We start from the raw sequence: 27,664 nt of genomic DNA, 5'->3' as shown, positions 1-27,664 counted from the left end.
AATAAATATTGCTATGGCTGCTAATCTTTGGAAGGTCTCAAACCTAACCTCCTCCAAGGCCTTCCCAGCGAGTATCTTCCAGCCGTATCTTCCCCACACAACCTTGCATTCCTGAGCTGTTTATTGTCCGTATGCTGATAACCTTGACAGTATATGTTTGCAAGGCTCCAGCTAAAACTTAAGAGAGAAGCTGGCAATCTGTGTGTGCATTCCAAAGCTGTTGTCTGCCACCACTCGTCCCTTTTTCAGCGTATCAAATCACGAACTCCTTGTCATTAGTATTTTGGCATGTTGCACTCCAAAAGAAGCCACGCCAAGCCAACTCAGTGATGATATAATTAAGCTGGACATGGAGCACCTGAGGATTTCAGCTCCTCTGCAGTACAAGGAGAGCTTTTGCTTAATGTTATTCAGTGTATTAGGATGAGCACCTCATTTTGCATCCTAGGGAGCTTCCCCAGCTACTGTCCTGTTGTGTGAAACAAAAGCTTTCTCTGGCAACTGCAACTGAATCCTTAGTAAATATTTTTCATGAATAGAAAATTAAGCATAAATGACAGATTTTGCTTAAGGGAATTATGGTCAGGCCTGAACTGCACTGACAGAGCTCTGCTAGGAAGCCTGCACATATCCAGTATGATCCTCCCTGTGACCTCCTCAGCTCCCAGCATTTGACAAAGAAGCATGAAAAGCATGAAAAGCAGAGCCTAACCCAGATCCAGCGTGCTTTGCTCAGAATGCACATGGCCAGGTACCTCTGTTTGGTGGGATGAGAGCTGTCCCAGAGAGCCTCTCCTAGGGATGCCATCCCTGGAGGTGTTCAAGGTCAGGCTGGATGGGGCCCTGGGCATCCTGATCTGGTGCCTGATTGAGTGGTTGGCAACCCTGATCGTAGCAGGGGAGTTGGAAGTGGATGATCTTTGAGGTCCCTTCCAGCTCAAGCCATTCTATGATGCACACTCAGACAATGGAGTGATTAGTGATCCCTTAGAAAACAAAGACACAAACAAACAACAAAAAAACAACCAGCAAGAACCTCCATGTTTGAGCCCATTTTTAAATGTTGCCTGAAAGGGCCTTCTCAAGGAGATGGAAGAGAGAAGAAATACCCCTTGCAGAAAAAGGGAGGGAGAAAATGCATTTAGGCCTCCAAACTTCCCTTTTTTTCCAGCAAGGAATGGAAGCAACACCCTTTTACTTCTCTGTGAGGTGTGGGGAGGAGCTGGGCTGAGCCTTGGGGAGGATTCTGCTCTTTGGAAGTTGTTTTTGCTGAGGGATTTGGAAGGAAAGTCTCCGATGCACGAAGTACACCAGGAAAGGAACTGGGGCCATGCTATGGGTCTGGCTGGGTGTCATGACTTCAGATAGCCTGTGATAAATGGCTCCATCCATGACACTGGCAAAGCAAGGGGGATGGAAGGGGAGAAGGCAAGGAGCTCAGCACGCTCCAGCAGAGCTGCACCAAAATCACAGCTCACCATGAGGCAGCTGGGATCTGCTGAACTCGCAAATTCCAGCAGAAAAAGCACCATTTCCTGCATTCTCTTCTGATCCGACCTGGTGCTGAGTTCTCTCAAAGCTGAAAGAGCAGGGCTGGAGGTCACATAGTGTAGAAAAACATACCAGAAGAGAGTGGGAAGAGGAGGACATAGACATGATGGAGGGAGTTGGCACAGGGGTAAAAGCCCTTAGTTGTCCTGCTGGGAAATCAGATACGGAGGACCTTGCTCATCCCTTCCTTACACAAGGGATGCAGCTGATGCCAAAAACCACCACATGTTGCCCAAGGGAGCAAAATTCATTGTGAAATGAACAGCAAACTTTTAATCTGTGCATGGCCATGAGTATAGCTGTGCACAGAACATGCTAACATGCAGCTTTACAGCACCAGAACACAAACCTATTGGGCAGATCTTCTTGGTAACTCGGACTCTTTAGGAATCACCAACTGGATAGCTCAGCTTCCAAAACCCAACCTCAGCTACTGCAAAGCAACATGATTTTACAAGTTACATCCTTTAGACCACTGCCCTTTTTTTCTACCCTTGATGTGTTGATTTCTTTTTAGAAAGCTAAGCAACAGGCAGCAAGGAATCCCTCCTAGATTTGCACATGATGACCAGTGTACTGAGACTGAGCTCATTTGGAAGAAAAGGGTGATTTCAAAATCAGGCTTCACATTAAGCAATAGCGTTGATGAAGGACAAGGTGTGGGAGAAGGGGTCGGATCTGTGTTTGCTGAACATGCCAAATAAAGCTCTGTTTGCTGAATAGCTCCCGGGCTCAAAGCCTGAACTCTTAGCATGGTTAAAGTTCACTCCCACTCCAGCTCAACAGAGGAAGGGGTCGGGAGCCCAGAGAGAGCGGGTCCAGCTTTCTGCACACAGTGGGACACACACTTCCACTGCATGTGTGCTTTGGGAAGTGTTGCCAGCCTGCAAGACAAAGCACAAAAGCCCAGCCCCACAGCGCTTGCTCAGGCAAGAAATTCCCCACAGGTCAGCAGCACCTGGGGACAAAATTTTGCAGAAGCAGCTCCTGCAGTATTAAGTGACAGCCACAGTTATACCGTAGCTTGAGTAATAAATGACTGAATTTCAGAACGAACGTAGAAACATTTCATTTCTGGAAAAGCCAGGTTCATATCCTGGTGTCAGTCATAGAATAACAGAACCATCAAGGTTGGAAAAGACCGCTAAGATCGCTTAGTCCAACCATCAACCCATACCCGCCATATTATAGAATGGCCCGGGTTGAAAAGGACCTCAAAGATCATCTAGTTTCAACCCCTCTGCTATGTGTAGGGTCACCAAGTGATCACCATGCCCACTAACCACATCCTTCAGTCCCACATCTCTGTGGTTTTAACACCTGGTGGACGGTCACTCCACCACCTCCCTGGGAAGTGGTGGTCACTGCAGGTCATCACAGTGTCTTCAACGGATGGAGGATGATGCCCTTCCAAGCACTTGTCCCATCACAAATGGCATGAGCAGGTGGTGTCAGTACCCAGGAGATGTTGCTTCTGTGCTTCTTAGAGTCATAAAATCAGCAAGGTTGGAAAAGACCTCCAAGATAATCCAGTCCAACCATTCTTCCCCAGCTCAGTTCCCGCTGTCCCAGGCAGCACCAGCGGCCCCAGCCCAGCACACAGCTCACCAAAGCCATCTCGCAAAATCTCATTAAGCTCAGATCAGTTTATTTTACAAATGAGGAACTGACTGCGGAGACCTTCAGATCCCTCAGATAGCATAAATCAGCCCCTGACTCAAACAAGCTGGAAGTCTGGCTCCCAGATTTTTATAAGGATAAACACAAAAGACAGAGAAGCTGGAGTAGGAACTGGGAGATAGCTGGCGTGGCAATATCAGCCCAGGAAAGCTGGGACCAGAGGGCTGCTGACCACACAGACCAGCACAGCTGCTGGGACCACACCAGCCCTGCTAAGCCCATGCACAGTGGCGTGGACGTTCCTCTCCAGCAGCTTGGCTGACACATGGATTGTTAAATAACAGCTTCCCTGTCCTTACCCAAAGTGGTCCCCACTCAGAGTACCCAGTCAGCCCTTTCCTGCCATGGGCAGAAATCATCTTCATTAAAAGAAAAAAAATGGGACTGGGACCGTTGCTGAGAATAAACGGAGAGTGAGTGCAAGACATCACCCAACTCCAAAGCAAATTAAGTCATTCCAGCTGCTTCTCACTCATGGCGGGTTAAAGCGGAGCTGCATTTTAAAGTTATTCTGTAATTAGTAATAAATTCAAAAGTGACCCAGAAAAACGGAGAAGTTAATCCCTTCTTTTAACGTGTGGGAGGAGGGCATCGAGTTCTGGGATTTTCACTGCTTTTTTTTCTCTTCGTGTCACCTTATTTCATTCAAAAGTGATAGCTTTAAAACGCAGCGATGAAAAAGTTATGTTGTTCTGGTGTCTTCTAAAATAAATTTCACATGAAATACAGTACGTGTTAAAGGCATTTGGATTCCCACGGAATGTGGGTATACATTTCACTTGTCCTGTTACAACTTCCTATGAATTTACTCAGCTGGCTTCAATAAAAGAAAAAAAAAAAAAAAAAAAAAAGGAAAAATCTGTGGGAATCTTTCCGTGTGTGTACATTACGAAGCTACTAGGCCTTTACACTGATAATTTAACACCAGCTAAGCACATGTGCACAGATGGGAAAATCTGAGTAATTTGGTTTCATGTGCTTTCCAGCTTCTCGATGCGGGGATGGATGGAGCCCTGCCTGCACGCTGAACTCCACAATGCCCCCGTGCCACTGACAGCCGCTCACAGGGAATGAGCCGATGCCTGCAGAAGCTGAGGGCAGGGCATGGGGAGAGCAGTGCTTTATGCTCTCATGGCAGGGCCCTTCTAGCTAAGAAACCCCTAGGTCAACAGCTGCTGCTAAGCAACCCAACTCAGCCCCACAACTTCAGTAGCCCTGCAGCTCAGAGGTACGCAGGCAGGGGATGGCGGTGCTGGTGCAGGTCACAGATTCATAGAGCAGTCTGAGTTGGAAAGGACCTTAAGGATCATCCAGCTCCAGCCCATGGTCAGGTTGCCACCCACCAGATCCATCTGCCAGGGACACACCCAACCTGGCCTTGAGCCTTAATGGCTGAGGGGGTGACAGCTCAGCTTTGCTGGGAAGTGCAGCCCTACAACTTCTGCTAAGTCAGGTAAGCATCATGAATGATGATCGCCTTCAAAAAGACATGTGAACCTGCAGAGTAAATAGGGGATGGTTGGATTGTAGCAGACAACCAAAGATGTCAGTATTGATGGATAGAAGGAAGAAGACTTTTACTGTGAGGGTGGTGAGGCACTGGATTAGGTTGCCTAGAGATATGTTTGACGCCCCATCCCTGGAGACTTTCCAGGGTTCACACCCTGGGCAACCTGATCTAGCTTTGGTGTCCTGGTTCATCGCAGGGGAGTTGGACTAGATGGCTTTTAAAGGTTCCTCCCACCTCTAAGAAATCTGTGATTCTATGTGCTTTACTCTTGTTCCGTGGTCCACATATACCAGTGGCTCCAACACACTTGGCCTTCACAAAAGCACTAGGCCAAGTGGCACCTAGACCTCATTGGTGCCAACAGCATTTTGCTACAGACCTCTTGGTCCTATCCACTCAACACACTTCCAGAAAACTGAATATCCTTACACATCTAGGCTGGAGGAGGTTAAATCTTGTTGAAGGAGAGTCCAATTGGCAGTCAAGCTGACATGGCTAGGACACCCCAAGTTCCCTGGCTGGTGGCAGGCAGAGCACTGTGGTTGGCGTCGCATCGAACTGCAGCTGATTCTCACTCCTAATAAGGAGGTGCAGCTGGGTTAATTGGAGGCAGCCTTCTGCACTGAACAATGCTTGAACACGCTCCATGGTAGCTGCAGTGAGACAGTGCCACTGCTCTGCCTCATGCCGTGCTCTGTGCAAGAGACGGGATGATTAATATTAATGCTAAGGGGGTGATGGGAGTTTCTGAGGCAGTTGCTACTTTGCCAGCACACTGAGGGCCGCAGGCCTCCAGACAAAGGGTAATAGCACATCTCCAAAATGCACTGCCTCTGGTTCTGTGCTGTTCTCCAGCTGGGAGATCCTTCAGTTCTTGGAGGATCACACAGCCAGGTAATAGACTCTCCTTCAATAACTCCTTGGGCCTTAAAGCACTATTATAGATCTCCCATTTAGCAAATGTATGGTTCCACTACAAAGAACGGCATCCATTTAGTTGCATTACTGCTTTCAGGCCAATCCTTTTGACACCTACAGCTGGTTTTGAGTCCTATGCTGTCACAGAGGGATTCATCTAAGCTTGGGCAGTGGGGAAGGTCATTCCACTTCCTCTGATATCATAGCTTTCATGACAGCTCTTCTGTTTGGCATTTGCCTTCCTTCTGGACTGGAGCAATGTGAAATCCTCTAAGCTGTGCTCTTGGAGATGCTACTACTACTGCTGCTTCTTCAAAAAAATCGACTTGTGAGCCTCAATTATATTTTTGTAATGTTTCAGTGAATAACGTGTAATGTTTATGCTTGCTCTTCTAACTAAACAACAAATACATTAGGAAGAAGAGCTTACGTGCCCCAAACCAAATGACTCCCAAAACTTGAGAACTGCTCATTTCTACAAGGAGGCTTCTTCCTTTGTAAACACAGAACTTCTCAACAAAATTAATAGCACCTTTTTCTCTCAAAAGAAATCAAATCAACAAAGAAATCACTAAGAATATTTACTATTCATAAAGCAGTTTTAAAAAAGATTGTATGCATTTTTCAGCCTTGTGGAAGAAACAGGGACTGGTCTTTTAAATATCTCTGTCCTTCTGGAGAGCCCTTGCAGCATTTTAGCAGTTTTTTGATGAATTGAAAACAAAGACTGTGACCAGAGGCTGGGTGGTGGCATTTGTCTGGCTGCAGATGTCACAGCAGGGGCCAGATTTTCACTACATTACCACAACACAGTTCAAACTGCATCTAATTAGAGGGTACAAAATACTGCAGGCCGCCTCCTTTCAGGATCCCAGGGAATAGCTGTAAGTAAACAGTGTGTTGGGAAGCTGAGTTTTCAGCAGTCACCTCAACAGCCCTGTCAGCTCCCTGGGGTAGTGCTGGGCCTGCTCTGCTCCCTTCTACAGCATGTGCTGGCCTGGCTGGACATGATGGGCATGAGCATGAGGAAGCTGTGCAACCCAATGGTTCTGCCAATCCCTAGCGCTCTGAGAGGCAGCTTTTCCTCCCCTGCTGTGTCAGGGAATGAAGAACCTGATGTGATGACCTCTCCTCACTGGATTTTCCTCTCTCTCCACAAGCATCACATGCTGCCTTGTAGGCCCCGTGGACCTTCAGTGTCCCTATGGACCTCCACAGGAACAAGCAAAACAGAGTCTTGGATTAGTCTGGGAAGGCCATTTCTTATCTAAGCCATCCTGGAACTGTGGCAGGGAGAGGGCAGATGAATAGACATGCAGATCCCAATCACAGAATCATAAGGGCTGGGGGGACATCTGAAAACTGAGTCCAACCCCTTGCTAAAGCAGGTTCCCCACAGTAGATTACACAGGAAGTGTCCAGACAGGACTTGATTATCTCCATAGAAGGAGACTCCACAGCCTCTCTGGGCACCCTGTTCCAGTGCTCTGCCACCCTCACAGTTAAGAAGTTTTTTCCCATGTTTGTATAGAACTTCTGATGTCCCTTCTTCTGTCACCGGGCAATATGGTAGAGAAAAACACGGAAAGGAAGGGAACCTGCATTCTTAAGCTTCAAAGAGAGGATTGAGGGGTACATCTTCCAACAGCATCAGAAAATGCCAGCTTCCCCAGCACCATCCTCTTTGGATGCAGGCTTCCCCATCCTACTTCCCCCCAAGATCCTCCACAGCTCCTTCCATTGCAGCTGATTTTCAAGCATGTTCCATTCCCATAAGACTGAACATGAGCCAGCAGTATGCCCGGGTGGCCAAGAAGACCAGTGGAGATGTGACACTGAGGGACACTGTCTAGAACAGTCATAAGCAGGGGCTGATGGTTGGACTTGGTGATCTTAATGGACTTTTATAACCTTAACAATTCTATGGTTCAAGTCAGACTAGAGAGATTTCTTCTCAGTGCTAGACTTCCACTTTGCATCACAAAACCTTTGGCCATCTTAAGTATGAGTTTGAGCCCTCAGAATAATGACTGCCAGCTCCAGAGATGATACGACCCAAAATCTGTTTTCATAGGTTCCTATGGAAGCACAACCACCTGAAGATGTGTCCTCAATTTCCTGAACTATCTGATGGTTTCCTGAACAGACTGCCCCTGGCTGGGGAGGCTGGGGATGAGTCAGGAAGCTGTAAGAAAAAGAACAGCAGATGCTGGCAGATGCAGTTGAAAGAGGTTTGGGGATAAACCTGAGATTTCACAGAGACCACAGGAGGACCAAATCATCCTCTGAACACCTCCTCATCAAACTCCAAAGATATTTCAAACAGCTCCATGGAGGGAAAACAAGTAAATTTATATAGTCCTAAGCAGAGACTGCTTTCCAGTTAGTTCTAAGAAAAAAAAAAAAAAAAAAGCTTAAGGTTTCCAAATGACAATGCTACAGCAATAATTTAAGATAACTATGCACAGCTCTGCAATAAAGTAAGTATTGCTACTGCAAACCCAACTACCTACTCATGGGATAATATCAGCATATGTTTCATTAAAATTGGTGATTTGAAAATCTGCCTGCCAGGGCTGCTGCAAGCCTTAATTTAACCTTTGATGAGCCTCAGTGGAAAGAGCTTCACGGTGTTTTAAGCCCTACAGACATATAAGTAGAGAAAAAAATAACAAAAAAAAAAACAACCACCAACAGTACCAACCAAAGTCAACGTGAAACACTCAAATTTGGGGGTAAAACCATTCAGTTTTTTCTCTGTCATGCACATGCAATACAAATAATAAATAATACTACACATGTATACTGTCCCTTCAAGTATTTAATGTCCTCAAAATACCTTACAGTGTTTGTGATCAGCCCTTTGCATTTCAAGTTGTCACAGCAGAGCATCGGGCATTTTTATGGGAAGTAAACCCAAGTGACAGTGCAGAACGTGTGTTTGGTTATTTAGTAAATCTGTCTGAATTGGACCCATTTTCTGCCCCTGAATAAGAAACACATAACTATTTTTAGGTCAACTATTAACAAACGGGGCTACCCTGTATTATGGCTGGGAAGACAAAAGATCAGTTTTTAAATAGAGAAAACAAGAAACTCGTGTTTCAGTAACATGGTGACTCAAAGCCAAAAGAAGCCAAGAAATTCAAATATATTGGCTAACTCCCACAGAAAAGCTCGAAAAGCCAACTTTTAGCCCCAAATGAATTTCTTCAGCAAGTTTTAAGTCCTTAAACTTTGCCTTTAAATGTTACTTGCTGACACAACCTTAATCACAACACTGCAAAAGCTGTATGTACGTAATAATAATGTTAAACCAAGCGTTTCCAGCATTCAAAACTTTTCAGGACTACTACAGATTCCCACAGCTGACATATAATAAGGGAAGAGCAATTTAACATGGGTTTGGTTAAAAGGGAACATTCACAGCCCTGCTTCCTTCTGATTACGGTATGAAAAAAAAACAAAGGTCAAAATTCACAGGGTAAGAACTCAGTTCTGATGAGAGGAGAATAAGTATTTGTCCATCTGTTATTGGCTGTCAGCTAAATGTCAGTGCTTAGAGCAAGGGCCAGGTACCACAGCTCTTGGGGACTTGGTCTCAGTTGCACGCAGGTCTGTTCTCAGTGCTGGAAATGATTATGGAGTGCTCTGAAATGCCCACAGACAAGGTCCTAAGGTGCAAAGCATTATGGGGATAGACAGACATTTTTAAAAAGCTTAAGAGATTTCCCCCAAACAAGGAGATTGTCAGGCCGGGATTTTCTCCCTTGTCTGAATAGGACTGAGAAACCTGCACTGCGTTACACTGATACGCCACCACTGACAAAGCTGGGATTTGCATGGCCGTGTAACTGGGGAGACTTCAGACCCCAGCACGGTTCTCTCAGTCCCCTGAGACTTGACTTGCGTCCTGCTTAACAAATACTTCTTTTTAATTGCACTCCAGCATTTGTGACACCAAAAACATCTGGGAAAGGAGAGAGCGGACAAAAAAAAAAACCAACAACTATTTTTTTTTTCCACTTGTTGCTCACTGTTTGAAAAAGGTTTAAAGCTAAAATAAACTTCTCTGAAGCACCGCGTGGTTCGCAGACAATGGCAGCAGCTGCAGATAGCTGAGGTTCATTGCTATTTATTATATTCATTAAAACTGAAGGGAGAACTGTGGCAGCACCAGCTTGACTAATGGTCATCTGAACGTAATTATTAAGAAAGCATTGTTCTTTGGGAAGATGCAAAGTGTCAGACGGAACTTCACACCCTTGCCATAAAAGCCCCACTTATTTCCTACCATTAATTGGATAAAATGGGCATTGTAGGATTGGAATTGGAGGGAAATGGGTTAATGAGTGTGCGTAGGAGTCAAACGACACTGGAAACTTGCTTGTCTATTGAGAGTGGGCAGAGGAAACAAAATCAGATGTGAGCAACTCGCTGGAAGGGAGTCGAGCCGACAAAACTCATGAGACAGCACTTTGTGTTCTGATCATCCTTGAACAGTAAGAAAAGCAAAACTCTGGCCAGTTTGCACATGTGTTTCAAACAACAAGTCGAGAGAGAAACAAAAAGCAGCAATGAATCAAGGGGCTGCATCGACAGCCACAAAGGAAACTCCTTTTGGAGCTCAGCCACATCCTTGTATCCTACAGCGTGCAGCGTGCAGGAGTTCACACGGTGCCTTTTACTGCCATGGAACCCCCTGGAAAGCTGGGGTAGTCCACTACCATAAGCACCAGCGAGCCACCTCAGGGCATGCTGTCTGCTTGCCTTGTCTCCAGTTGTCCTTCTCCTTCCTGAATCGATGTCACCTGCCTTTCAGTGCTGTCTGCTATGAGATGTGGGCTTGCTTTTCACCACTCTCCAGGATCAGGTGGGACTCTGGGAGCAGCACGGGGGCTGGATCCATCCCCTCTATGTGCAAGTTGTGGGCAGAGCTGCTCCTCAGGCTTTTTGTGGTCCAGACCAAGGAAAGTCTGTACAGAATACCATGTGTGGTTCAGTCCCACTGTCTCACTGCCTGCCAATGTGCAGATCTGCAGCATGTCCCATATCATCATGCTGTACAGGCAGAAGCTCCACCAGGAGCCCTGCTCCCTTCCCAACCGGAGCCCCACTGGTTATTGGTTTTAATGCTTCGGGAAAGGAAGTGTTGAGTTGTTCCTGAGCTGAAAAACTTACTTTCTTTAGCAGCTAAGAAAAAAGGCTTTCACATGTGGGCCAGCTGACAGCAAGTCCCCTTCCCCGTTGCTGCCCCCAGCACTCATTGGTACATGCCTTGTACATTTCCTTTTGGACAAATACACTCTCCTTTGTACAAAGCTGTGAGTCTTCTCCTGAAAGTACCGGCCACTTTTGGTACAAGGATAATTGGTCTCACCTTTCACCTTTATATTAGCTAGCAATTTTTTCTCTGTTTGTTTTACTTTATTCATGCTAGTCATCTTGTAGGACCACTTTCAAAGACACTCAAAAGTCCCTCTCTCATTCTGGTCTCCCACTGGAACAAAGCTTATATGGCTGTAGTGCCCGCTTGCCCATCCAAATGCCTTACCATCCCTTCCAGAGCTTTCAGAGGAGCTGAATAATTTCATCTGAATGAGGGATGGGCAGCTCAAAGGGCAGAGCTGGAGCTCCAGGAGTGCCTCCAAACCCTTCTGAGTGACCATCGTGGCCTCCCCTGACATCACAGTGTGACAGAACGAAGATGTGCACTGTTCCCTACTTTGCTGCCAGTGCAATAGGCTGTCCTCAGACAGATCTCACCTCAGATGGCTAGAAAGCCAGGGCTGTATGCTGGCTCCCTAGGTGCTCTGAGAAATCTGGTCAAAGATACCTTCAGTCTGTGTTTGATCTGGTTTTATCCTGACTAGCAGCTCAGAGCGCACAGAGTTCTCTTTGCTCCAGCAAGCACCTCAGCTGGAGTTACAGAGACCTGAGCTGTAGCCGCTACTTCTGGCATTCTCACTGGACCTCAGGAAGTCATTATATGTTACACAAGCAATTAACTATGCTGTAAGTGCTGGGTGATCTCCTATTTCTTGCTGCCTTTTGCTTACTGGGTAGGGTGTTGACAGTACTTGGAGCAACAGACCCACACAGTGAGTGTAAAACTAAACCAAAAGCTCTGGTTAAAGTTCAGATTTGAGAAAATTTCAGATTGTGCTCCAAAATCTTGTGCTTTGAGCTGGTGTGTAGTCCGTGTGTTTCATAGCATAGGAGAGTAAGACTTCTTTTGCCATAATTCTGTCATACTTGAAGTGAGAAAACTCATTCCCCAGTCCTTTTGAAAGCACACCCTGTGTTCAAAGTACCAAATAGAGCTTCCAAAGGCAGCAATAACACTGGGAAATTGCCACATTCCAAGAAGGGCCTAACCAGCAGAGCTTCAAGGTGACCACGTTGCTGAGTCAACATGAACTCATCCTCACAAATGCCATTCTCAGTTTGCACATTATGATCACCATTGAAATGAATGCAGTGACATCCAAAACCCTCTGAATGACATTTTGAAAAGCCGAAATGTATCATGTTTATTTTACACCATTTAAGCTGCCCTGAACCATAGAATCAAAGAAACACAGAATCATTAAGGTCAGAAAAGACCTCTAAGATCATCTCGGCCAACCATCAACCCACCCCCACCACGCCCACGCACCACGTCCCTCAGTGCCACATCTCCATGGTTCCTGAACACCTCCAGGGATGGTGACTCCACCACCTCCCTGGACAGACTGTGCCAGTGCATCACCACTCTTGCTGAGAACAACTGCTTCCTATTATCCAATCTGGATCTCCACTGCCACAATTTGGAGCTGTTACCTCTCATCCTACTGCTGTTACCTGGGAGAAGAGGCCAACCCCCACTTCACAACCTCCTTTCAGGCAGTTGTAGAGAGCAATGAGGTCTCCCCTGAGCCTCTTCCAGACTGAACAATCCCAGTTCCCTCAGCCGCTCCCCATAAGACTTGTGCTCCAGACCACTCACAGCTTCGTTGCCCTTCTCTGAACACACTCCAAGGTCTTGATGTCTTTCTTGTAGTGAGGAGCCCAAAATTGAACCCAGCACTTGAGGTGCAACCTCACCAGTGCCTTGCTCACCAGTCAATTAAAACACAAGCGCAGCTGAATGGGAACTGCCTGCCAAAAGGAGAAGTGGCTTCAAAAAGGCGAATAGGCAAGTTCATAGAGGACTGCTCAGTGGGGTCTGCATGTGGCCTGGCCAAGTCGCTGACTGCTGCAAACGTGGAAGGAGCAATGGGTGAATGAGTTTCTCATTTCCAATACAAGTCAGGAAAGTCAACTGACTTCGGTAAAAAAGGACTGCATTTAAAAAAATAATTTCCAGAAAAACATTATTTTGTTCTCTTTTTTTCTACAGAGAATTGTGGGAATATGTGGGTTATCTGGGATTTTCTTGCCTTTATCAGTCAGTTTATTCACATACTATCGCCATTTTAATTCAACTTAAATACAATTTCTCCTTTAATAAAAATCCTAGTTACATTACCTTTCAAATCATTTTTACGTGCTACTTAAGCAATCTATTACCACATCTTAAATGAAATCTGACTACTACTCAGGCCATGCATGCAGCTCCTGACATCTTAGAAAGAAAAGAGCCGACTTCGGGGAAGTCATTCTGGCTGAGCACCTGGACGGAGAACCCACTGAAGTGATAAACCAGCACCCGACAGCTGCAGCCTGTTCTGCAGGTGCAGAAAGCACTTCTTCTTCCTCTCGGTTCCCTCAGCTTGGTTCACTCAGTGCTAAGACACCACTTGAGAATTAAAAACAACACAAAAGCAGACCGAGTTTCCCTCTCTCGTCTAGGAACAAAAAGCACGCACGGGATGATTTCACCCGCTAGCTGGAAACTGAAGGGCAGGATGGCCTGAAATAATCCATCCAATTCAGTTTCTAAAGATGGTTCTCCTATTGTTTAATAGGTCAAATGGTTGTAAAATGTAGATTAGTTTTGACATGCTTGTTCTTGAAATATCTAGCATACTCAGGTGATAGCAGGCACCTTCACATCATGGTCTTCTACATTTATTTTTGTATTCTGGCTCTGTGCACATGCAGTTTGATAGAAACTACCAGCAAAACTGTCATTGATAAAAAGGACTTTATGTCATACCATAATTGACAGAACATCGCAATCTGAATATATCTGCGGCCAACTGTGTTAGAGCTTCAACATCTACATGTTATATATCCTCCCAATTACTAAAACCACCCGAAGTTTAGTGTAAAATCCATTTTTAGTTGCGAATCAATCTATTTTAATGGTTATGAAACAGCAACTTCCACTTTTCCTTTGGAAAATATCTAAATTATACAGAGCAAAGCACGACTTAAAAGGATTATTTAAATTAAGGTTATTTGCTTGCCAATTTCAATCACCGCTGTGGTCGGTCCTTTAACTCGTTCTGTCCTACATGTGTACATTAACAACGAGGCCCAGCTTCCAGCGAAATCAAAAGGCAGATAAGATGAAATTTAGTTTAAGAAATCAAACTGAGCAACAAATTGTTGCGTTTTTCCTTCTATCGTGGGCTAGGAAAGAAATCTCTCTAAGGAAATAATTTATGATAATGCTGAAAAAAAAACTGTATGAATAATAAAGAAGTAAACAGTTATCTGTGGATCCAAAATGTTTTAAATGAAAACGCTGAAGGAGGCAGAAAGAAGTTCTCAGGTGTATCTGGGCAAGGCAGAGATGCTGGGTAAGACAAAAAGAAAAAGGATGCAGAAATGGCTCCAATTGCACCACACTGAGATTCACACAGGAAGAAGAAAAGATGGGGACTTTACATAAGATTCCCTCACCAAAAAGCTTTGTACCCTAGGAATTACAGTGTAAAGAATTTGCAGATGCTACATCTTTTCCTTCTACTGTTTCCTAAAACACCTGGCTCTGATCTCAACAACCCGCTTCGTTTCCTTCCAACTTGCAGCAGTTTTTCACTGCAGCTGCACAGTCTGTAACTAAAGGCTGTGCTGGGAGGGAGGAGGGACGGGGGACGCTCATTGCTTTGAAGCCCCGTGCTCCAGAGGATGACATCCCGGTTGCTCGCTGCCCTATCTCTTAAGCCTGTTAGAGGGTACTAAAAGAACTGTCAAAACTTCCAATACAGTGTGGCAGCACTTAGTCCAAATCCCATGAAAGTAACTGGTCTGGTGTGATAAAACAAGCGAGAAAGAAAAATGCTCTTAGTTAAACTGAGCTGAGGTCGATGACGCTTCTTGTTGGCCCCTTTCCAGGCCACAAACATACCGCCCTTTCCTGCAAGCACTGTTGATTATAAAGAGGCCTCTTGAATTACCTAGGTGGATCTTCTGGATTATCATTCAGTATCTAAAGGGGGCTGTAAGAAAGAAGGGGACAGGCTCTTTAGCAAGGGAAATGATTTCAAAATAAAAGAGGAGAGATTTGGATTGGATATAAAGAAAAAGTTCTTCATAATGAGGGTGGTGAGGCACTGGCACAAGTTGCCCAGAGAGGTGGGGGATGCCCCATCCCTGGAGACATCCACAGTCGGGCTGCTCAGGGCTCTGAGCCCCTGACTGAGCTGTAGGTGTCCCTGCTCATTGCAGGGGGAGTCGGACTAGATGACCCTTAAAGGTCTCTTCCAACTCAAACAATTCTATGATTCTATGATCATTGCCCAGATCCTCCAACAGTGAGCCCAACATTTCAGCGGGATCAAAACCTGCATTGTCCTCTTTGGGAAAGACTGTAGTCTGTGCCCTGGCTGGGGACAGAATAAAGCCTAGAGCTGTCTGTGGGGACTCTGAAGTGGTGCTTTCAAAAGTGATGATGATTCACAAACGTGATGATTCAAAAAGACCACTTGTACCTTCTCAGGCTTAGACATCAAGTCTGGATATGACAGTACTGTTTTCACCAACCTCCTTGTCTCTGCTAAAGGGTCACATACACGTTATGGTCATTGGTTTGTAAAGTGGTCCCTACAGCACTCAAGAAACAGAAACCCATCTATCAGACAGATTATGACTCAGGGTTAGAAATAAAATGCAGCATCAAGAACAAGCAGCATCTAGCAGCAAAATGGAGAAATCCATCACAAGGGAAAAGATAACCAATTCCTGGGTTAAAAAAGGGAAAATATTTCCTCTTCCAAACGTGTACGTAGAATTGCCCAGATGGAATGCAGGAGCAGAAACAGATGGCCAACTGCAAGCATCCACAAGGCAGAGGATAAAGTCTCCTCAAATACACAGAAAGCTGGAGGTACTCGCGGCATGACCGACTGGAGTTTTTTTACCGGCCTCCTGGGGTGTATTTACACAAAGATTAAGTTTAGTTCATATTTTGTCTCCTTCCTCTGCTCAAAAATTACAACTACGACAGGGGGAAATAAGACGCTTCACTGCGTACTTTGTAAATGCAACTTTTAACTCCAGTTTGCACAGACAGTATTTGAAAAATGTAGGTTTTCCTTTCTCCTCACGTGTCCCCACGGCACTTCCAGATTAGATGACAATATATTGTGCTAACAGGAAGCTGACCTTACGTTCAGATGCAGATGCAGCACTCCCTGCGTGCGTAACACAGAGCTCACCACTGTGACATGTTCGGTGCATTCTGAGAATGCAAAGCCTCAGTTTCCCATGGAATTGCACTGGGACTGGGATAAAATGTTCAACTCTTCAGGATTTAGGATTTAAGATTAAGTCCCAAGCACTGACTATACCCGCGTCCATTCAACCTTGCTCTTCAGGAGCGTCAGAGAAGAGCAGAGGCCCTTGGAAAGCCTTTGTGGGATCCCCACTGGTAGCATGTAGACACCCCTCTGCCCCCATTAAAAACCAAATGCAGTGACACAATCTCCATGGGTTTCAGGTGGAAACATATTGTTTTCCCCCACCTAAATGTTTGTTTATGACTACCCTTAGGGCAATAAACATTCGGTGTTGCCCTGTTGCAGCCTTCCAGCCAGCAGGCAGCTGGGCACGCCTGGAGATGTGGCAGGCCACACCTCAGCACAGTGGGGCTTTGGGCCATAAAGTGAAATCAAATTAGCTAATTAATGAGGCACTTTGTTATCTTTTGTGGAAATTTAGGAGGACCTTCTGCTTTTTGTGAAGCTGGAAGTATGTTCATAAAGTGGACAGTGCTGGTATCCGCATATTAAACAGCGCATTGGCTGTAAAACAAAGAAGTCAACGCATCTTCCACCTTTTTATAGGGGAAGCAGAAGTCTCTTAAAAGTGCAGTTAGAGTTGTGGGGCGGGGAGGGGGTGGTTTTACCACTGATGTCATTGCCAGCATAAGCCTTTTACAGTCCTGACCTAATAGGTGTCTCTCAGCTTCAAAATCAACAAAGAGCACAAAAAAAAGCCCACTTCCTCCTTGGGAAATGGTGCACGTTCAGGGAGGAAGCTGTCTTCCTGTTTTCTCCATAATTGTAGCTTTGTGTGGTTTTAGCAAGTTCCACAACTGTAAGCCTCGTCCATACGGAACATGTTCCTCCAAACATCTGGCTCAGTTTTTATTGCAGTGATAAAAACAGGTTTATTTTCTACAAACCATATAAAATATTACTTTCTCAGTGTATGATCTGCTGTGCCTTTAAAAGTGAAAATATACACAGAGATCAATAGGCTATGTTTTTGTTTTACTGGTGACAAAATTATTTCTAAAGACAACTTAGGGATTAACGCTGAAAGTAGAAAGGAAGAAAGCTTGGACACCTACCCTTTATTATCTCAGTGTTTCTTGATGCAAACCAATGACACAGATGTATACCTAAAATGAAATATAAATCCAGCCAAGGTGCATTTCTTAGATCCAGATCAGATGTGAACATGTATCTCTTGTACTGGTTCTTAACCTACATGTATCTCCTAATACCCATCACGGGAAGAGAACAAAATTCTTTAATTAGTTTAGAACTAGTTTTTCTAATTTGTCTGGATGATATTAGAAAAGAATGGCTCATGCCAAGAAATTCAGAGGGCTATCCAGCAGCGAAGAGGAGAGCGTTCGTTTATTATCTAATGGCAGTCTGGCTGCAATGTCAAATTTCAGTGGGCAGGGCACTCAAGCAATAAACCAGGAAAAAAGCCATTATAAATCAACAGATCTTGTTGGCTTCCCATTCCATTAGCTGTTATTTTTAGATGTACCGCATGCATGGCTAAGCAACAGTGCTGCAGAGAGAAGTTTTCATCTTTCTTCCTCCCCTGTCTTTCACCTGATGCTGCCTGAAATGACACAAGAGTTCACTGCATGCAACAAGCCTAAAAATGAACTGCAAACAACATTGTGAAAGACCTATCCAAGCTACAGGGATGTATTCCAACAGCAGATTCTCGAAAGGAGTGGGAAAAAATAAATGAGTCATTTTCTAGATGCTTTGAGAAATCCTGAACTGAGCAAAGCCTGACTCGGGACATCCAAAACATGGGGCTTCCTGCAATCTCCACTTGCAGCCTTACTACACTGGTGCCATTCCCAGACTTCGGTTGCCCACGAAGCCCCTTGACCTTGGTCAGAAGGTACTGCAGGGTGAGGAGAAACAGAATTTCTTGCAAATATATATATTTTTTTTCCTGAAGGGTGACTGGGGTAGCAGGTATCCTTTGTGCAAGAGCCTGGGAGTGCTCAAAACTGAGACCAGTGATGGAAAAAGTCACTGGATTTTTTATGTGGGAGGAGAGCTGTGTGGAGAAAGGATGTTAAAATGGTGAGAAAAAAGAGGGTCAAGAAATGGGAGGAGGCTTCATGAGGCATGCAGACTGTGTGAGCAGTGCTGTCTGCAGGCCAGCGCCTAAGCAGTCCAGCCTACATCAGGACAGTAAACCCCTATGGCTGCCCTGGCCATACACAAGTGCTTGACCTGCTCCCATGGTCAGGAGGCCTGGGGTATCCCTTGGCAGCATGACAACACCCAGATGGGACAGACGAAGGATCCTGGTACCACCAGGTCAGGGCCCTTTCCAGGTCCAGCCATAGCAGCATCCACCACTCTCTAGCAGAGGGTTGGCTGCAGTGTGTTGAGGATGGAGAACACAGCTCTTCACTGAGATAAAGACTGCATCCCTGAACCTGCAGGGGTTAAATCTTCATCTTGTGACTCTACAGTCAAAGCTAAATCTGAGCCATGCAGGCTAGAGACTGACTGGAAGCCAAACTGAAATCAACTGCTATTGCTCAATCTGAGAGGAGTAGCCTAAGCCAGTGGAGGTAGGGTTGAGTGGCACAGCTCCTGTTGCACAAAGAGCTGCCCTCACATGATGTGGAGCTTGATGCATTTTAGGGGCCTGATGGTGATACTACCAGAATTCCCTGGTGCTTCTCAGGCCAGCCTGATCTCTCTGCCCTACTGAAGGGAGAGGACAGGGCAAAAAACTTGGCTCCAAGTAATTCACTGGAAGTAAATAGCACCCTTTTCTACTTAAAATGGCATTTGCTACCTTCTCCATACAACTAGCTTTCTTGCAAAGTTAATGGATATGCTATATGAAAAACTTACTGAAAACCATTAGATACCCTCTTAATAAATATGCTCATTTTTATAACTACCTCAAATTGACTTAATTACGGAGTACACTCCAGGAAGCTGCTGGTGGAAAATAACCAGGCACAGAGAGACCTCATTACAAAGTTTATGCCTATATTTGTCATAAGCACTTTAGATATCAATGCTACTTTGTCGGATGTCCACCATACCCTCTGATAAAGGTAAATGCAGGATACCCACAAAAAACACTGACACTGAATGGCTTTGAATCACTGCTGCTATGTTTTCCACATGAAATAAGTGAATGAGTAAAACCATGCATAAAATTACTCTCTGAAATGTAATATCCTATAATTTCCTTGACTCTGGTCCCAGGCCACCAAAGGATTGACACACATGCTTAACAGCAAGTAGCATAGTAGAAGCTGCCTTTGGAGAAAGGGGAGTCTCATTGGTGGAGGTTTGCAGTAACAGGCTATACAGGTAGCTGGTTCAGAAACTGATGATGTTGCTTTTAGGTAAGATGGGAGAAATTGGAGATTGGCATCTTGAGGCCCGTTACAACCCTATCTTCACTGATTCTAGGTGAGCAGCTCTATTTAGGCTGATAAAACCCACATGCCACAGCTCAAGTTAAGCATATGTTAAGTATTCTGCCAGAGTGGTGCAGAAATGCAAAGCAGATACAATATTGCTCACAGCTTTATGATATGCTGTTTGTTTTTCTAACATTCAAGCTCTTCCACGGCAGTCAGAACATAAGATAAATCAACACAGGGGCTGCTGCTGGGAGAGCAGCTTCTTTGTGCATGATGTCCCTTGCTAAACAGACCACAGGTAGGGAGAGATTTTCATCTCTGGCACAGGGCACACAGCTTCCTTGCAGTCAGTTAGAAACCTTCCCTGTGATCGGAGAGAAATCACCCATGTTAATTTGTGTTTCAGTTTTGACTGTACAGTTCTAAACCATCATCTGCACTGGAGAGGACGAAAGCAAGAACAGAAGAAGTGAGATGTTCCCATTCTCAAAGACAGATGCGCATGTTCCATTTAGTTAACAATTACCAATTTAACACTCAAATTTCTTCTTCTCAAACCTGAAAATAACAAAATTTGTTTCCTACCTGATGTGAAGCTTACATCCCGAGAAGAGTCTAAGCACTCTTTTTCCTCTCCTTTGTCATCAAAGCACAGCAGTGCCCTGAATCCCAGAGTGGTTTTAGTGTGTCTCAGAAGCAAAACTACATGTGTCAACCTGAGCAGAAAACTAAGAAGAAATGATTCAGCCTGGTGTTCAGTGACAAGTGCAAAAGACCTGACCTAGTAGAGGAAAAGTGATCCTCCTAAATGTTAATAGCAATTAAAAACCAAACAAAAAGAGATCAATGAGAAAACAACAAATGGAGAACTATCTTTCTGTGAGCAGTTATGTTATTTTATGTGAGACAGCTCCAAACAACTAGGGACAAGGTTGGTGGCACTTGGAGTTCAGCGCGGATTGGCACAGGGTGAATGTGGGCAGGTCTTTTACTTGATCAATGCCTCATTTTGCATTTGGGCAAACTTGCTCTTACAGAGGGGTGTCACACTGATTAACTCATTAACATTTGTAGAGAGCTTTGTATTCCTTGGATAAATGACCTGGGGAAGTGGGAGCATGCGATTATCCTGTCTGGGTAATGAAGTAAACAGTCCTCAGCTGGTGTCAATGGCAGGGATTAGCTTGTGTATATAGAGCATCTGTTATATAAACTGGATCTCAGAAGACTGTAGAGTCAGATGCTATAAATCACTTGACTGTATTTGAGTTGTCTATTTTAATCTGTCTTTGGTGAAATGCAGTTAAGAAACTCGGTTTAAAAGGCTGGATCCTGAGTCCTTGCTGCAAATGCAACTGGAAAGTCAAGTTCCTGAGAAATGAAGCCTTTAACTTCTCTAGCGTTTCATGTCTCTGTAGTTCAGTGAACTAGGTCTAAGAGCCAAGCAAAATGTCTGCCCCAGGATCCTGGCTTCTGAATGCATAGGAAAATTTGGAAGGACCACATGAGCAGAGACCCAGCTGATGAGATATCAGGGTGACCAAGTATCCTGCTGGAAGTAACTGTACAGAAGTTTGTGAAGGCAATCTGTGACCTACCCCAGCCTCTCCCTGCCCTGGGACCAACACACCTCAGTTCTGCCTATGATGTAGATCCTGGAGGAAAAGAAAGACTGGTGTGTTCATTACAGGGAAGAGTGGTGAGGTGCTGGAACAGGCTGCCCAGAGAGGTTATGAATGCTCCATCCCTGGAGGTGTTCAAGGCCAGGTTGGATGAGGCCCTGGGCAACCTGGTCTAGTACCAGATCTGGAGGTTGGTGGCCCTGCCTGTGGCAGGGGGATTGAAACTTGCTGATCCTTGGGGACCCTTCCAACCAAAGCCATTCTATGATTCTATGATATGGACCTCTCTGTGACACAAGGAAGAGCAAGAGTCAGCTCTGAGGCTTGGAGCTCCAAAGAACCCTTGAGAGGTCTACAGAAAAGATGGCAATGATGAGGCTTGTGCTATGTTCTGCTATCTTGTTGTCCTGCCTTTGCTGCTTTATAGTTCCCTTTCCCAGAGCTGAACAACCCTGCAAGCTGTGCTGACACCTAGCACGGGATTCAGCCTCTATCCTTGCCCCACAAGCACAGTCCCTCAGTCAATGTGCAGAGAAACACTTCCTAAAGGCAACTCAACCCACCTAGAGATGGGTGGGCAGGACAGATGCTTTCTGAATGTACTGATCTCTTTCCACTGACTGCAAGGATACCCTAGAAAAGCAGCTGAGACACAAGGCCCACATTCCTAGTCACTAAAATGAAGTGAATCCTTCTTCCCAGGGATGATAAAGGGAAATCTGGCTTTGCTGAAGTCCACGGAGCTGCAGTGGGCCAGGACTGCTTCCATCCCCATCTGGTGCTCCTCACTTGGTTACAGAAGGGACTGCTCAAGTAGAGGGAGTTTTTTTTTTAAGCCAAGAAAGATGCATTCTGTGCTGCTGAGGGTAGGGTTTGTAACTGACTGAAGTTTTACCAACTCCTTTTCCTAGCAGAACAAAGATTTTTTTATTCAAGGTGCTAAATCCCTTCTTAGTTTGCTGCTTTGGTGAGAAAAAATATGCTTTAAAAAAAAAAAGAAAACACTGCAAGATTTTTATGAATGTAGGCAAATACAAGTAACTTCAAACTCAGTCCTAAAGTCTGGAGGGCAAACTAAGTGCAACAAGATGAGAAGTTTGTTTCTGTTTCTTTTTCTTTCTTCCCCCCTTCACCCCCCCCATCATTTTATGAGTTAATCTTCCTGGGAACAGACTGGTATTTACTCATCCCATGAGAGAATAGAGTTGTCAGAAATCCAGATGATACCAAGGGAGAAGGTTTAAGACACTCTACCATTAGTCATCAAATGGAGAGAACTGGCACAGTTCTTTGGTGATGGACTGCATGCTTTTCTCCTTTCAGTAGTAAAGCTCTTTGTAGTTTTTATCTGAATTTCTCCACATTAAATGGGGAAATGTTATGAATTGTCTGTGTGGAAAATAAATGGTAAGCTCAGAGAACCACCACCAGAGCCTATGGTAAGTCTGTGACAGTCACGGTTCAACTCCATCAAACAAAATGACAATGTTCTGTTAGAAAAATAATAAAAGGGAGAGTTCTAACACCATGTTTTCCATACCAATTTCCCCTGGCTTTCTCATGGCTCCCAGCATCTCCACCATACTGGGCACCAATGTCCTGCACTCCAGCAGGAAGTGCTGGGGCTTTTTGTACCTTGGCATGTCATGTTTTGCTCTTTTCAGCTGCTTGCCATGCATATTAAACTGCTGTTAAGACAAAGGTTTAGAAAGCAACATATCTGAGCTCATTTCGTTGCTCTGCCCTGACTCTTTGTGTGACTTAATGGACAAAACATATACTTGTGTCTCTTCCAATTAACACTTGGGATTGGTCCCTGGTGTTTACCACCACCAACACACCACAGAACACATCCAAACTATTACACTTTTCTAGCTTTCAAAATAGGGTCTGACTACACACCCACACTGCCTACGGGAAACAGTGAGCTGTGCCAGTGAAATATCTGGGAGAGTGTGAGTTGGTTTGAGACAGAAATCAACCATGAGACATTCAAACAGGCAATCACATTTGTATGGGCTGTCATGTCCCACCCCTTTGGGACAGGATTGTGCCATCACTTCTCTCCTGCAGGTTCTCTGTCTCTTTGCACTTCATTTGTAAATGAAGGATCATAGCAGATCTGTCCCTCTGACTTGGAGTTAAGATTTTTCCTCTGTAACAGAAATAATAAGAATGATCAATATGGGCATTATCTTACTAAATGCTGCATTCTTCCAACATGCCTCATTCTATCCAGTGAGTCAGTAAAGGCCACTACGCATCTCACAGTCTTGGCTACAGAGCTGCAAATGCAGCTCTTCAGAAACAGCTCAAACAAGAGTTAAGAACATGCCATGATCTGGTACTTTATATCTCAGTATCTCAAAGTATTTGATATCCTTATCCAGGATATAGAGAGCCTCACAGAAACTCAAGCAACATGAACAGGTAACTCAGAGCTTGAGTACACTAACACGCACAGCGTGCTGAGCTGGGTGAATACAACTCTGTTCACAGATAAGAAGAGGCAATGTTTAGTTAGATTAATTAATTACTCTCAGGACTCAACTGATGTTACTGCCTAAGTTGCCACTGTTGTTTAGACACAACACTCATGTGGCTACAGTTTGGATCCTACCACGTGTCAGCTGAGCCATAGTCAGTGACCTTGCACATACTGGAAGCCTGCAGCAAGGTAATTTGTTCTTGTTTAGCCTGTAATTAAGTGGGGTTGAAATAAGCCTAAGTACTTTACATTGGCCCCAGGCTAAGAGCATGCATGCACATGGAGAACTCTACATCTCAGATGAGGTGCTGTGGCTTCAGTCATGGTAATTTGGGCCCAAAGTTGACCACAGAGGAAGCATCTTTCCAAAAGGATCCAAGAAGAAGCTTCCATGCACAATGAACAAAGTTTTTCCCTAAGTGTTGTGGAAAATATATGAGACTTGCACTCGTATGTTTCTTACTCACCAAGATTTATCCTGGTTATTACCATTTCATTGCCTTCCACAGAATTATTATTAATTTACTGTAGCATATGTCAGAGAAAAATCAGGACTACTGTCCTCCCCTGATAGCTCTCAGCTACTAAATCATTGGTTTTTAAGCTCAGAAAGACTAGAGACAGAGAAAACAACCCCTCTGTGAAGAATAATCTACTTGAGGATACCCATATTTCATAATCCTATTGTATTTTTAAGTGAACCTCCAGTAAATCAACCTAAAGCACCCATTTAAGTCATGAATTCAGTCCCATCTGAGAGACAGGTCTGTACAAAGCTTGTGACAACTCAGGCAACTCAATCAGTCTTAACACTACTCTTGTTGCAGGTATATGCTGCTCTTCCACAGGTCTTTGCTGAAGTTGAAGAATATTTTTGGACTTGCATATATGGCTCTGTGAAGCAAGGCCACTTCAAACTGAGTGGATAGCAGCCAGCTCTAGTCTAGAATTATGCTTCAGCTAATGCGTCCTGCTGATCTGCTGACAGCAAGGAGGAAATAAACAGGAGGTGAAAAGGAGAAGACCCACAGAGCAAGGAGGTGTTAGAGAAGGAATCCAACCTCCGAGACTGTGCTTACACTTGAAATGAGCCCCTAGTTTGCCCTCAAGCCATACAAACCACCTGGACCAAGTACATCGGCTCCTACTGACCTACGTTTGTGTAATGCTCTTGAAGGGGCCATTACCATGCTGGGAGTGAAGTGTACGTGCAGGAAAGGCAGTGTGCTGCTTTTTGATAGCATGGCTGGAGAGATCCAGCTTTAACAAGGGCTGAGATCACCTCCAGCCTTCCAGTCTAACCCCACCTGAAGGCAACTATACAGTTGACTATACAGTTGACTGCTTTTCAGAAAAGCCCAAAGCACTATCATCACTCCCGGGAAGTCACTTCTGCAGTTCCCAGATGAGAGGGCTGACCTGCAGACAGAAATTGCACTGCTTCAGCTCAACAGGCAACACAGATATCAACAGAAGTATGCACAATGGAGGGTGTAAGTCGGCAAGTTGGTTAAGCCAGCAGACAGTCTGTACGTGCCAGTAGACAGCCCATATCGCTTCAAAACCTGCTCACATTAATAAAACTGCTTGAAGGTTAGAGAAAGCTAGAGCTCAGTGTGAGGCAGTCTATTCCAAACAGTTTGATGGACTCTGAGAAATGACTCAATATTCATTAAACAAGGCTAAGCTCCACACATAACGTCAGCCCAAGCTCTTTTGGAGGGACAGAGGAAAAACTGCCAGGGCAATGAAAACCATGAGGTTCACCCCATTCACAACTCTAGCAATATTTGCCATCCCACATCTATGCACACACTGACACCTAGATCCTTGAGATGGGGTGATGGAGAGGAACCCCACACCAAGCCCTGCAGTGCACTGGGGAGTCAGGCGTGGGCCCTCGTGGGCTGCCATGTCTCAAGGTACATGAGACCACACTGCAGTGTGACCTTCTCCTTTTAAGTACCCTCAATAGCCTTGCAGACCACGCTGCCCACCACCACCCTCTGCACACCACAAGTCACTCCTGAGTGGACTCTAGGGATGAATTTCACACTGTCATGGCACAACAGGTGACAAACAGCTGCCACAACACAGCACATTGTGGTGGTGCTTGGCATTGTCCTTCCCAATCCCCATACCTTCTTTTCTCCCACTGACAAGGCAAGCAGCTCAGCTTCATGCTGACAACAGCACACATCAAATTACCCTTAGTCTTCTCTCACGGCCATCTCCTGTCCCACCACACAACATGGAGCCTGTGTGAACATCAACAAGTGCATGGAGCAGGTTTTCTCTGCACAGCTTGGCTTGCACACAGCTGTGGAGAATTAATTTCTGTGGTCCCTTGCCGGGAAGCAGCACAATTCCAAAGCAAACCAAAACCCCCAAACAAATGAAATTGGTTTTTTGTTTTTTGTTTTTTTTTCCCCTAAGTAAACCCAAAACTGGAAACTTGCACTGTCATTGAATAAAAAAAAAAAGTGCTGATTCCCAAGCAGTTAACAAAAATGTTGACGCCCTGGTAAATCAGATCATTTTGATGACAAAATACTACAGCCCAGCATGAGTATGTTCTCAAGGTCAGCTCCTTCCCTCCAGCAGTTCTCTTCTTGGGGCAGATGTAGCACTACCTCAGAGTCCTCCTGACAGGCTCCTAAAATTTCAGAGCTATCTGAATGCAATGCAAAGGCAAACGCTTCCCCACGTTAGCATCTGGCTCGCGAGCTGCGCGCTAAATGGGGCAGAGTCAGCGAGCTGTGACGCCGTGACGGTGACACGGGCTCTGCCACCCCCTCCAGCTCTCACACCGGTCACACACCAGCGATCCTGGCTCAGCTTCGCAGATCGCATCCTTTGGAGCAGGCTGGGGGGACATGTGGGCTCCCATGCCCTGGTCACTGTGAGCAGTCGGAGGCAGCCGGCATTGTGAGGGCTGTCAGCACTGCAACCAGTGCCAGGGACTCTCTTTTTGATTTACATTTTCTACATCCTTTCTGAGAAACCTCAATTGTCTATTTAATCCCTTAGCACTGGAGCAAAAGCATTCAGCCGTGGAACCCAGTATAGCAGGCGCAGATTTGATACCCATTAAAGTCGAGGAGTTACCAGGCATAAAAACCCATATGGGGACTGTATAATCCCTGGTGTAATTCCATTCATTTTAGTGTACTAGTGATGAATCTGACACAGCAGCCGGGATTTCCATCCCACATCAGCTTCCCACATCCATCTAGTGTGTTCAGTAGAAAAAATCTCAATGTACATTTATATAGGTGCATGCAACTAACTTCATTCTGATGGATGTACTGGTCATGAGTAGGGACACCACAGCTTTGCTCTCTCTGTGCAGTGTTCTCCATACCAAATAGATCTTTAGATAGAATCAGAGAGTGACGAGGGCTGGGTTTAGGGGCAGGCACAAAGTGCAGCGGCACAAAATGCCATGCTGCAGCAGGACCACCTTAGGCTCAATGAATAAGCAGCACAAGTCAGCCTTGGTGCAGGAATCGAGCCCCGCTCCCTGCAAAGAAGCAGGAATGTGCTGCGGGGAGCTGTCACACAGAAGGTCCAGAGACAGCACTGGCCTGACGGTTTGTAATAGACTTACCACTGGGTGCAGCTGAGCATATGTCTCTCTTGTGAAGTTTTATTGTCCAGATAACAAATTACACATCAGGATGTATGAAAGTTACAAGCATTATGCCCTCACTTTACAGCCCTGGCACTAATGTATGCATTTAGGTTTAAAGCACTTTCTTGCAAGTTAAAACCCAGCCCTGCTAAGAATTGGTGTAATTCAATACTTCCTTTGAAAACCTCCCATAGGAAGATTAGAACAATCTTAGTGATTACAGTCTATC

General features: G+C 45.1%; 1 protein-coding gene across 1 annotated transcript in view; it reads right to left on the bottom strand.

Annotated features, from left to right (window-relative positions):
• MAML2 (mastermind like transcriptional coactivator 2) overlaps positions 1 to 27,664 on the bottom strand; it is a 212,273-nt gene that overhangs the window by 114,322 nt on the left and 70,287 nt on the right. The gene's annotated exons all lie outside the window — the stretch shown is intronic.

Source organism: Gallus gallus, chromosome 1 (assembly GCF_016699485.2).
Source record: "Gallus gallus isolate bGalGal1 chromosome 1, bGalGal1.mat.broiler.GRCg7b, whole genome shotgun sequence".
In the NCBI taxonomy this organism is placed as follows: domain Eukaryota; kingdom Metazoa; phylum Chordata; class Aves; order Galliformes; family Phasianidae; genus Gallus; species Gallus gallus.
This window is presented reverse-complemented; position numbering and strand designations above follow the sequence as displayed.